Genomic DNA, 12,200 nt, shown 5'->3' with positions numbered 1-12,200 from the left:
CCCTCTTGCACTGTTGGTGGGAATGTAAATTGATACAGCCACTATGGAGAACAGTATGGAGGTTCCTTGAAAAACTAAAAATAGAACTACCATATGACCCAGCAATCCCACTACTGGGCATATACCCAGAGAAAACCATAACTCAAAAAGACACATGCAGGGCTTCCCTGGTGGTGCAGCGGTTGAGAGTCCGCCTGCCGATGCAGGAGACACGGGTTTGTGCCCTGGGAAGATCCCACATGCCGCGGAGCGGCTAGGCCCGTGAGCCACGGCCGCTGAGCCTGCGTGTCCGGAGCCTGTGCTCCGCAACAGGAGAGGCCACAACAGTGAGAGGCCCGCGTACCGCAAAAAAAAAAAAAAAAGACACATGCACCCCAATGTTCACTGCAGCACTATTTACAATAGCCAGGTCATTGAAGCAACCTAAATGCCCATCGACAGACGAATGGATAAAGCAGATGTGGTACATATATACAATGGAATATTACTCAGCCATAAAAAGGAACAAAATTGGGTCATTTGTAGAGATGTGGATGGACCTAGAGACCGTCATACAGAGTAAGTCAGAAAGAGAAAAACAAATATCGTATAGTAACGCATATATGTGGAATCTACAGGAATGGTACAGATGAACCTGTTTGCAAGGCAGAAATAGAGACACAGATGTAGAGAACAAACGTATGGACACCAAGGTGGGGATAGGGCGGTGGGATGAATTGGGAGATTGGGATTGACATATATACACTAATATGTATAAAATAGATAACTAATGAGAACCTGTTGTATAGCACAGGGAACTCCACTTCACTATACAGTAGAAACTAACACAACATTGTAAAACAACTATACCCCAATTACCTAAAGTCACCATAAATTCTGATCTGAACTTCCAAGGTGCTCAATGTTTAGCTCCCCTTATATAGTGAAGGAACACGCTATCTTCCACTTACTGAGCTTTACTGAGCACAGAGTTTGTGTAAAATTCACTCAATACATTCTCCCAGCCTGACAGTTATACTTGGAGGAGGAAATCTTTACTTTTTATGTTTTTTAAATTGAAGTATAGTTAATTTACAGTGTTGTGTTAGTTTCAAGTATACAGCAAAGTGATTCAGTTATACACACATATATATATGTGTGTGTGTGTGTGTGTCTCTCTCTCTCTCTCTCTCTATATATATATATATTCTTTTTCAGATTCTTTTCCACTTTAGGTTATTACAAGATATTGAGTATAGTTTCCTGTGCTATATAGTATGTCCTTGTTGTTTACCTATTTTATATACTGTAGTGTATATATGTTAATTCCAAACGCCTAATGTATCTCTCCCCTGCCCCAGCCCCACTATCCCCTTTGATAACCATAAGTTTGTTTTCTATGTCTGTGAGTCTGTTTCTGTTTTGTAAATAAGTTCATTTGTATCATTTTTTCAGATTCTACATATAAGTGATATATGTTTGTCTTTCTCTGTCTGACTTACTTCACTTAATATGATAGTCTCTAGGTCCATCCATGTTGCTACAAATGGCATTATTTCATTCTTTTTTATGGCTGAGTAATATTCTATTGTATATATGTACCACATCTTCTTTACCCATTCATCTGTCAATGAACATTTAGGTTTTTCCATGTCTTGGCTATTGTAAATGGTGCTGCTGTGAACACTGGGGTGCATGTATCTTTTCAAATTAGAGTTTTCATCTTTTCCAGATACATGGCCAGGAGTGGGTTGCAAGATCATATGGTAACTCTATTTTTAGTTTTTTAAGGAACCTCCACACTGTTCTCCATAGTGGCTGCACCAGTTTACACTCCCACCAACAGTGTAGGAGGGTTCATTTTTCTACACACCCTCTCCAGCATTTATTATTTGTAGATTTTTTGATGATGGACATTCTGACTGGTGTGAGGTGATACCTCACTGTAGTTTTGATTTGCATTTCTTTAATACTTAGTGATATTGAGCAGCTTTTCATGTGCCTGCTGGCCATCTGGATGTTTTCTTTGGAGAAATGTCTATTTAGGTCTTCTGCCCATTTTTTTGACTGGGTTGTATTTTTTATATATATCAAGCTGTGTGAGCTTAAGCAATCTTTAAAAACTTAGGCAGTCTGCTAATAATTATGTAGTTCAAACAAAGTTTTCTTGTTTATTGCTATATACGCAATATAGAATTTTAAAACCTGCTAAAATCAAGACTGAATAAAGAACAATCTTGCTAATTCTGCAGACACCTATATATTTTAAATTCTCTGGGGCTAAGTATTCTGAAATTGGGAAAATAAACTCTTCTAGACATTATTTTTTGTCATTGTTATTATTAACAATTACATTTAATGAAAATCTACTACATCCTAGGCACTTGGCATATATTAATTAATCCTTACAAGACCCTTATGAGATAGGTATTATCATCTCCATTTGTAAATGAAATAATCTCAAGTTCAGAAAGATTAAGTAACTTGCTCAATATCAAGAAGTGATGGAGTTGGGTTTTAGAATATAGACCTGCCTGTCTAAACTAAAGCCTGTTAGCCAATTGTTAGCCACCAATGTTAGCAATTAAAGTTCAAATGTCAGGCTTCCCTGGTGGCGCAGTGGTTGAGAATCTGCCTGCTAATGCAGGGGACACGGGTTCGCACCCTGGTCTGGGAGGATCCCACATGCCACGGAGCAACTACGCCCGTGAGCCACAACTACTGAGCCTGCGCGTCTGGAGCCTGTGCTCCGCAACAAGAGAGGCCGCGATAGTGAGAGGCCCGCGCACCGCGATGAAGAGTGGCCCCCGCTTGCCACAAGCAGAGATAGCCCTCGCACAGAAACGAAGACCCAACACAGCAAAAATAAATAAAATAAAATTAATAAACTCCTACCCCCAACATCTTCTAAAAAAAAAAAAAAGTTCAAATGTCCATTGAATCGAGCTACTAACATCTTTTAAATGAAAACGAGAGTAAACAATATGTTGCTTCTATTATATTTTCTCTTAAAATATAATGCATTGTCAGAATAATCCATAAAGATATAAAACCAGACATTAACATTAACTGTAGTTTTAAAGTTAACACCCAGTGACAACAATTAGTGACAATTATCTTTTATATTTTATACAATGCTCAAAATGAAGTCGTTTCAATGCAGATTTTTGAACACGGATTAAAAGAATCAGCATGTAATCATATTTACTATATACACTTAAATATTTAAAACACTTTTTTTTTGGAATTCCCTACATATGTAATTTTATTTTTTATTTATTTTTTATTTTTTTATTTAACAAATTTAATCAGTTATACATATACATATGTTCCCATATCCCCTCCTAAAACACTTTTATTTACTGTTTATAAACTACAGTTTATATAATCAAGTTCACCCACAGTACAAAAAAATACTTACCAATAATCAATTTTAACAAGCTGGACAATATATTTAAAGTTAGAAAATCTGAATACTCCAGAGCATGAATACTTATACATGTAATAACAATACAAATAGGTACAAATAGTTTAAATTTCAAGTTTTATAAATTAATAAAATAATACACATTAAAAAAGGAAAAATCAACATGTAAATTTTAAAATACAATTAATTTATACTGGGAAAGGAAAGCAATTACTTTTTTAATATATGTAAAATTATTTTAGTGAACATCTGCTGTTTTTGTCTGCCCAGCAATCTTTCTGCCTTCTCCAGGAAATGATACCTCAATTTTCCTTTAGGAACTGTATGTCACCTACCCTTAATTCATGTGGTTTGAAAATGTATCCCCCTCCACCCCACTCCAGGGTGGGAATAAGATCCAATCCTGGCCACACAAAGCATTCCATCTCTCTGGCCACAGAGATTGCCTCTAAGATGGGCAATGACCCAAGTCAGGCCAAGGAGACTCCCACACAGTAGTAGTTTGGTGTTATCATAGAGAAAGGGAAATCTCTCTTCTGGAGTTTCTGAGGTTGTAGGATGTAAGCCTAATACTATTAGTACCATTTTTCCCAGGGAGTCTGACTCCAGACTCTGCTTTTCCACACTGATTCCCAAAAATGCAAGGGGAACTAGTGGTTACCTGGTGGCAGGGAAAAGATAAATTCGGATTTCAACTTTGTGTCATACTTTCTACAATGTTTTTATTTTTCAAAAATAAGCACATATTACTTTTATAATAGGAAATATAAAACATTTAAAAATACTACCCCTGTGTTTTCTTCTCAAATATGCTGAGATATCAATATTTCATGTCTTAAAAGCATTAATAATTTTCTCATAATTTACCAAAGTGAGTAAACTTCTACTTAAAAAGAATCAGCTTTTCCCCTTAGCACAAAATCAAGCTATTTTCATTTTGAGTGGGGGGAAAAAAGCTGTGAGTAAACTTTTTTTAAAACATTGGCTCTCTTTTAAAGGAAATAGTAAAAAAAACTCTACTCCTTACGGAAAAAAAATGGTAAACGTTCAGCAATTGCTGCAGCCATTGTAAAAATTGCTCAAGACGGAAAACTAAAGATTGAAAGTGGCCAAATTAGGTATAATAACTTTATCAATTACTTTAGTCCTATAATTCTGAATAATATAAAATCTTAAGTGTCAGTTAAATCTTTCAGTTATAATTATTTTACATAATATTGCATTATGGGAGAAATTACATACCATTGTTAAATACAGGAAAGTCACTCTCAAAATGCACCCCTTGGAAATGTTTAAAAGTCTACTGAATATAGTAAATGTCTATAGATTATAAATGAAGATAGCAAGACACTCTTTTGTTCTCTTGCTCTTATTAGTTTCTATCACTCTTTCCTTTTCTCCCCAGGCACAAAACCAACTCCTGAATCTTTCCTTTTTGTTAGCATTACTTTGTGTCTTATAATCCTCAGTAAGGACACTTAGAGCAGTTGGAGGCAAGAGCCACCTTCTCACAAACAAGTGGCAGTGGGTTCTAAAAATTTTTTAGAATAAGGCAATATTTAACAAGCTCAATACCTTACCCAACGCTAGGAAGATAACGGGTGGTCGAACTGGCCAACACCAGTTGGCCAAGATGCTGACATTTTATTAATTTGTCATACAGTTTAATGAAACCTAAACTCTCCTACAGCTATCAACCCCAAACTGTTTTACTCCTTTCTACTGCTAGATCACTTGCACATGTAACTCAAAGGAATACTTTAACATAAACAAAGGTATATTCAAGAAACTGCCTCCAAACCGATAGACACATCTATTGATACTTATAAAACAGAAATAAAATAGGACTTTCCAGGTACCACAAGGAAAATAAAGTATTTTACTCTAGTCCCTTAACTATAATATGGTTATTCTACTTATATTTACAAATATCTACAATACTTTTTAGGCATCTGAAAGAGAAGATGAAGAAACCATAAACTATAACATAACAGAGATCGCAACCTAAAGAACAGTTCGTTTTAAACTCTTTTCCCAACAGTCACACTGAGTCAATAACGCCTGGCTCATTCTCAAAGCATGGTATTGTGGGCCAGGATAGTATGGTGAGAAGGAAACTTGACAGAGAATGAAAACTGGTTACGGCACTGGGAAAGATAAAAACTGAACAGTCCAAGAAGCCTGCGCTTCGTTATGTTCCTTCAGGTCCCAGTGATTTTTCCACTTCTTTCTTCGTTTCAAAGATTAATACTTCCCCCATCAGAGATCTAACTGTAAACTCCGCACCCACTTCCAACCACATCCACAAATCCCAAGAATGTGTCCCTGGTCACCCGTGAGAAGAGGGACGTCGGCGCTCAAGTGAACCCTGAGGTTGGGAACTCGGTAGTAGAAGTTCCCCTGGGACAGGGAGAAGGGACTGGGTGAGGTGAAGGAAAGCTGAGGAAGGGAAGCAGGCAGGACAAAGGACTGCTCTCAAACCCCTAAACTGAGCACATCAGGGAGAGACAGCTATCCCACTCGACCAGAGAAGTCGCCTGACCCCAGAGCTGACAAACAGCCGGAAACAGCCGGCCCCGGAGGTCAAGTCCCTAAAGCTGTTTCGCATCCCCTTCCCTTACGTCTTTCCTAAAAGGCTGTCTCCTCAGACCCTTCAGAGTCCAGGACTTACCCGTCCACGCTGGAGCTCCAGCTGCTCCTCCTGCTGCTCCTCCGTCAAAGCCGCCCACCTCCGAAAACCATAGAGACGAAGAAACAGGCGAGACCAGCCTCCAGCTCCACCGCCCACCCTCACGTGACTCCCCTAGCCGCTGAGCCTGTCGGGATCGTGGTGAAATGAGTGTGGGAGGGGCACGGAGGAAAAGGAGTGGGGAGAGCCCAGGGAAGCAACCGGCCCCTCCCCGGCCTCGGGCCCCGCCCCGGCCTCGGGCCCCGCCCCGGCCTCGGGCCCCGCCCCCTCAGTGTTTAGGCGGGAAGATGAGAGAGTACCCAGAAGCTCTCTGGCTTTTTCTCTGGCGTTCCTCCCTCCCTGCCCCCCCCACACAAGGGGTACAGGAGTCTTTTAAAGAGATTTATTGTGCCTGCTGCCACCTTGTTGGTACCCTTTTACATGCCGGCGAAGCAAAAAGGAGTCAGTGAAAAGGAAATTGGACCACAGTAAGTTGGGAATTGTTCTTTCCGAACTGCATCTATGCGATTTAGGCGTCTGACAAAATTTGCCTATTTCTTGACCTTGAAGCTTTTTCCAATTTAGAAACCGCCTCACCGCTTCCTCTACTGTGAGGTTTCTCAAATGTTCTCTTTGCAAACTAATGTTGTTGGAGAGTTTAGTCAGTAAGCTGTTAGGAGCATGTTTTTCTCTGATGTTGCTATCCGAACTGAGGCTCCAGAGGGGTCTTCTCTTCTGCTGTGGAAATAGAATGACAATATTTTGATAATGATATGACAGAACTTTTAAATAAAAATTTCTTCAAGAATTTACTTAGAGCTGTAGAAAAGCTACAACCAAGGAAACAAAGGGAGGCAGACAGAACTATCACTGGGTTGTGAAGTAAGCAGAAAAACTATTCTCCATTTCTTCTCAAAGGACCGTCCCTCCCCACTACCCTAAGAACGACAAATTACTGTGTTCATGGCACTACTGCTAGCACTTTACAGGCAACCCAGTGTTTCTTTACAACCACCCTGTCGATGGAAACTTTTATTCCATTGCAGGTAGGGAAGCAGGTGAAGACCCCTAAGTGACTCAAAAAATGCTGGAGCTGGCAAAGACCTAATCGAAAGGTCACTAAGGACATCTTAAGCAGTTTTCTTCAATCTGCTGTCCTCTGGATCTACTTGCCACAGGAGTTAGGAATCTGCTGATTTGCTTCTCAGCTATCAAAATGTGCCTTTTCTGTGTTACTTTCCATTTAGAGCCTGTTCTCTGTTAAATGATAAATCTGATAAAGACATCCTTCCAGGTTTACTAGCAGGCACTTAGCACGGTATCCTTCTCAGGCAGCATGTCCATTCACGCTGATGATGGGAATTTCAAGTTGTGTCATAGATTACTCTCCAGAACTCTGGGGGCTCCTGGAATCTTAACTCGTAGCTGAGTCAAGTGTGTCTCAGAATAAGAAAAAAGTTATCAATACATAAATGTTGAACAAAGATCAATTTTTAATACTTGGTGAAATTCAATACTGATTTTGGTCAAAATTTGTCTGTATAAAACTAAATAACCAGTTCAGCTAATTATTAAGTAACCTGTAAAAACATAAATCACTGGTCTCAAACTCTTTGGTCTCAGGACCCCTTTACACTCTTAAAAATTATTAAGGACTCCAAACAACTTTTGTTTATGTATGTATAGCTATCAATACTTATCATGTTTTAGAAATTATAACTGGAAATTTTTAATTTTTTTAGTCATTAAAAATAAGCCCATTATATGTTAACATAAACAACATATTTTTAATAATAACTATATATTTTCAAAAATATAAGTACAGCATGGTTTTACATTCTTGTTAATTTCTTAATGTCTAGCTTACAGAAGACAGATGATTCTCATATTTTTCTTCATTAATCTGCTTCAATATCACTCATCAAGTAGCCTCTGGAAAACTCCACTGTACACTCAGAGAATGAAAGTGATATGGGCAAATAACAACTTCTTATTATTAGGAAAAAAGTCTTGACCTTATAGATCACCAGAAAGGATTTCAGGGAACCCCTGGAGTCCATGGACCATACTTTGAGAACCTCTGTTTTAAACCATACAAATGTTAGCTACTTTTTTTTTTAAACCATTTGTCATCAAGTGGAACATTTAGTGGAAAGAGGAACAAGACAGAGATAATTTACAGAATAAACCAATCTTGTAAACGGGAGTATTCTTTCTTCATTTATCAGGAGCGTAGAGTAAGTTAGCAGAATTCAGGATCATAACTGAACACAACTACATTCTACATTAGAAATCAGTCCACCAATCCAATACTGTCTTTCAGCTTGCTATGCAAGGAGGTTCCTGTCACATGAATATATAGTATCACTAAAGCGGGTTTATATCCCCTGCACAAACTAATATTAAGACTCAAATAAAATTTGAAGTTAAAATTATTTTCTTAAGCATATATTGAATGTCTACTATATGCAAGGCTCATAATAGGTGCTGGGCTTATAAAAATTTATAAGCACAGTTCCTGCCCTCAGGCAACTTATGTATATATAATGAGACTTACACCCTGGAATAAATGTATTTTCTGCCACGTTCAATAGTTCCCAAATCAGCTTTATGATCAACTATCTCAGAATTATCTGGGGAGATTTTAAAGATACATATTCCTAGAGTAAGAGATATGATGTTTAAGTGCACCAGGGTGATGCTCAGGAATTTGGATTTTTAAAAAGTGACCCGAGTATTCCCATATAATGATGGGTTTGGGAACAAATACAAAGTACATGCAACAGAGAAATGGACGTGGTCTTTGTCCCTAGTACTGTCACACATAAAATGTGATCTCTTTATTTCATCTTCAATATTTCAAAAATATATCATTGTACAAAGACCTGTGTTATCAAGAGACAGAGTACATATTTAATTTCATTCAGTTAAAAATAGAAACTGATGTACTTATTTCAAACATTTTGTAGTTCATCTGCCTTTATCACATAAAAATAATGTGAGATGTTACCACAGCAGTTTGCAGCACAAGAAGCAAAACATCTTTTGCAACAGGAATCTGATGACAAAAGTGTTATTTTATAGAGCTTTGATTCAATTTCTTTAATTTCTTTAAAATGAATTCAGTGAGATGTCCCATGTTTCATTACACTTATCTTCAGGGTTCCACAGATTAGCTTATAGTATTTCAAAACCTATCACAAATTTCTTTTTTTTTTTTTTTTTTTTTTTGTGGTACGCGGGCCTCTCACTGTTGTGGCCTCTCCTGTGGCGGAGCACAGGCTCCGGACGCGCAGGCTCAGCGGCCATGGCTTACGGGCCCAGCCGCTCCGCGGCACGTGGGATCTTCCCGGACCGGGGCACGAACCCGTGTCCTCTGCATCCGCAGGCGGACTCTCAACCACTGCGCCACCAGGGAAGCCCACAGATTTCTTTTGAGGATATATTATATTCAAGCAACTATTGAGAGACTTATGATCCATAGTTGCTATTGCAATCTGTGTTCTTTGCTAATATTGTAGCTAGAATTCTATTCGAGTAAATATGAAAAACATTTTAAAATAAGCTTAATGTTTCCTTCCTTCTTACCACAAAGAAAAAAAAAGGAAATAGCTAAATCAGCCGTAAATATGATGATTTATAAAAATTGATATATATTCCTCTTGATCTTATGATTGAAAATAACTTCAAAATTAAAGACTCCCTAGACAGATCTTGATTTCTAAATACCTTTCCCCATGAAAAGGAATCAAAGCTTCTTGAAGAAATGGCTGATTTCAGGGCTAAGGCAGGAAGGTACAAGATGATCTGGAACATTTTGTTGGGCCAGAAATAAGAAAGTGCGCAGAAAATAAAATGGGGGCATGCCAACAGCAACCAGCTTGAAGGACCTCTCAGTGGGCAAATCTGGGATAACTAGAGTATCAAAATAAGAACAGTAATGAATTATGATCTATTGAATAAAATAAGAATTCATTCGTGTATTCTAATGAGAGAGAGAAAGAGAGGGAGATAGGGAAAAGGAAAGCTGTTCTCTAAAGAAAATGCCCACTGATAAATACAGAGAGAGTGGTGGAGTTGGAAAATCACCATTTTGCAACTATAATAGAAAAGATTGGTTTGGAAAACATCATCAGTGGATTCTAAATCTAGGGGGAAATTTTGATAAGCAATATACTTGCAGATCTTCAAAGTATCTCTCCACAGACTGTGTATTTGTTAGAAGGGGGAAAAAGTAACTATACAGTGGAGAAACTAGGCAACACTTTGATCAGTGATCATATGCCTCCTGATGTGATACCCTGAGAAAGACATAATATCACTTGAATCTAATCGTGAGGAAGCATCAACCAAACCCATATTGAAGAACATTCTATTAAATAACTGTCATGAGGGGGACTTCCATGGTGGTCCAGTGGTAAAGAATCTGCCTTCCAATGCAGGGGACGCTGGTTCTATCCCTGGTCGTGGAGCTAAGATCCCACATGCCGCGGGGCAACTAAGCCCGCGCGCCACAACTTCGGAGCTCGCGTGCCTCAATGAGAGAGCCAGTGTGCTGCAAACTACAGAGCCCATGCGCCCTGGAGCCCACATGCCACAACTAGAGAGAGAAAAACCCCTGCAGGCCACAACTAGAGAGAAGCCTGCGCACCACAACAAAAGATCCCACATGCTGCAACTAAGACCCAACACAGCCAAGAAAATAAATAAATAAAATAAATAAATATTTTAAAATAAATAAATAACTGTCATGAAAGACCCCCCCCCAAAAGGCTGAGGAACTGTTACATATAAAAGGGACTAAAGAGACTTGGCAATGTCGATACGTGATCTAAACTGGAACTTGTACCAGAGCAGGGGAAATACTATAAAAGATTTATTGAAACAGTTGACAAAATTGGAATATGGACCATAGATTAGAAAAAAGTAGCTCCCACATTTGATAACTATGTGATGATTATATAAAGTAATATATATATTCATAGTAAATACACACCGAGGTATGAAGAGGTAAGGAGGCATAATACATGCAATCTATTCTCAAATTGTTCAGAAATAATAAATGAAAATGAGAGAGAGAGAATGCAAATGCAGCAAAATGTTAAAAGTTTGTGAACTTGAACAAATAATATTCAGGAGTTCTCTCTCCTATTCTTGCAATCTTTCTGTAAGTTTAAATTGTTTTTAAAAAGAAAAAAGTTAAGGGCTCTCCAATTTCTCTCTCTTAGACTTCATTCCAAAATGGGCTAGAACATTCATCATGAACCTTTTAATTTATTTAGTTTTTTTATTTCCACTATTATTACTAGTCAGGTGGTAATTATCTTTTATAATTTTAGTTGATTATATACTACCAGTAAGAAGGAAAGCAACTGACGTTACAAAAGGCAAAAACAATTCCTTTTTTTAATTAAATAGTATATTTTTATTGAACCCTACATATCCAAAATATCACTTCAACATGTAATCAACATAAAATATTATTAATGAGATACCTTACAGTCTTTTCTTTTTTGATAACATGTCTTTGAAATCAGTGTGTATTTTATACTTATTTTATACTCACATTTTGATTTTGATTTTTTTTTTTTGGCCGCACTGCATGGCTTGTGAGAATCTTAGTTCCCCAACCAGGGATTGAACCCCAGGCCATGGCAGTGAAAGAGCTGAGTCCTAACTGTTAGCACTGTTAACACTGACTGAAACCGCCCACCCTGGCCAGGCAAGATAGTAGCCACTTGCATGCATTATCTTAGAACAGGGGATCCTGGTAAGGAATGTGGAACTAACAAGTTATCACCAACTGGAAGAATTCGGGAAAGGTCAAAAAGAGAGAGGGGACACCAGTCCATGCATCCTACCAACCTCCCAGAATCCTTCTTGCTGGAATCCATCTTGGCTGAGCAATGTGCACACCACAAGGAAGGTCCCTGAGTCAGAAGGATTGGCCAAGGACTTCCCTGGTGGTTCAGTGGCTAAGACTCTGCACTTCCAATGCAGGAGGCCTGGGTTCAATCCCTGGTCAGGGAACTAGATCCCACACGCCACAGCTGAAGATCCCACATGCCACAACTAAAGATCTCGTGTGCCACAGCTAAGACTTGGTGCAGCCAAATAAATAAATAT

At 38.4% G+C, this 12,200-nt stretch overlaps 2 protein-coding genes across 6 annotated transcripts in view; one reads left to right on the top strand and one right to left on the bottom strand.

Annotated features, from left to right (window-relative positions):
- Window positions 1-6,217, bottom strand: part of MICU1 (mitochondrial calcium uptake 1) — a 207,493-nt gene extending 201,276 nt beyond the window's left edge. For both annotated transcript variants that reach the window (XM_081224206.1, XM_081224207.1), the window contains exon 1: window positions 6,078-6,217. The gene's annotated coding sequence lies outside the window, so the exon portion shown is untranslated. The remainder of the gene's footprint in view (window positions 1-6,077) is intronic.
- Window positions 6,218-6,401: 184 nt separating this feature from the next.
- The window catches only part of LOC308619842 (uncharacterized protein), a 63,668-nt gene continuing 57,869 nt past the window's right edge, over window positions 6,402-12,200 (top strand). For all 4 annotated transcript variants that reach the window (XR_014016246.1, XM_081239059.1, XM_081239058.1 and 1 more), the window contains exon 1: window positions 6,402-6,562. The gene's annotated coding sequence lies outside the window, so the exon portion shown is untranslated. The remainder of the gene's footprint in view (window positions 6,563-12,200) is intronic.

This window comes from Mesoplodon bidens, assembly GCF_964165515.1.
Source record: "Mesoplodon bidens genome assembly, chromosome: 1".
Taxonomy (NCBI): domain Eukaryota; kingdom Metazoa; phylum Chordata; class Mammalia; order Artiodactyla; family Ziphiidae; genus Mesoplodon; species Mesoplodon bidens.
This window is presented reverse-complemented; position numbering and strand designations above follow the sequence as displayed.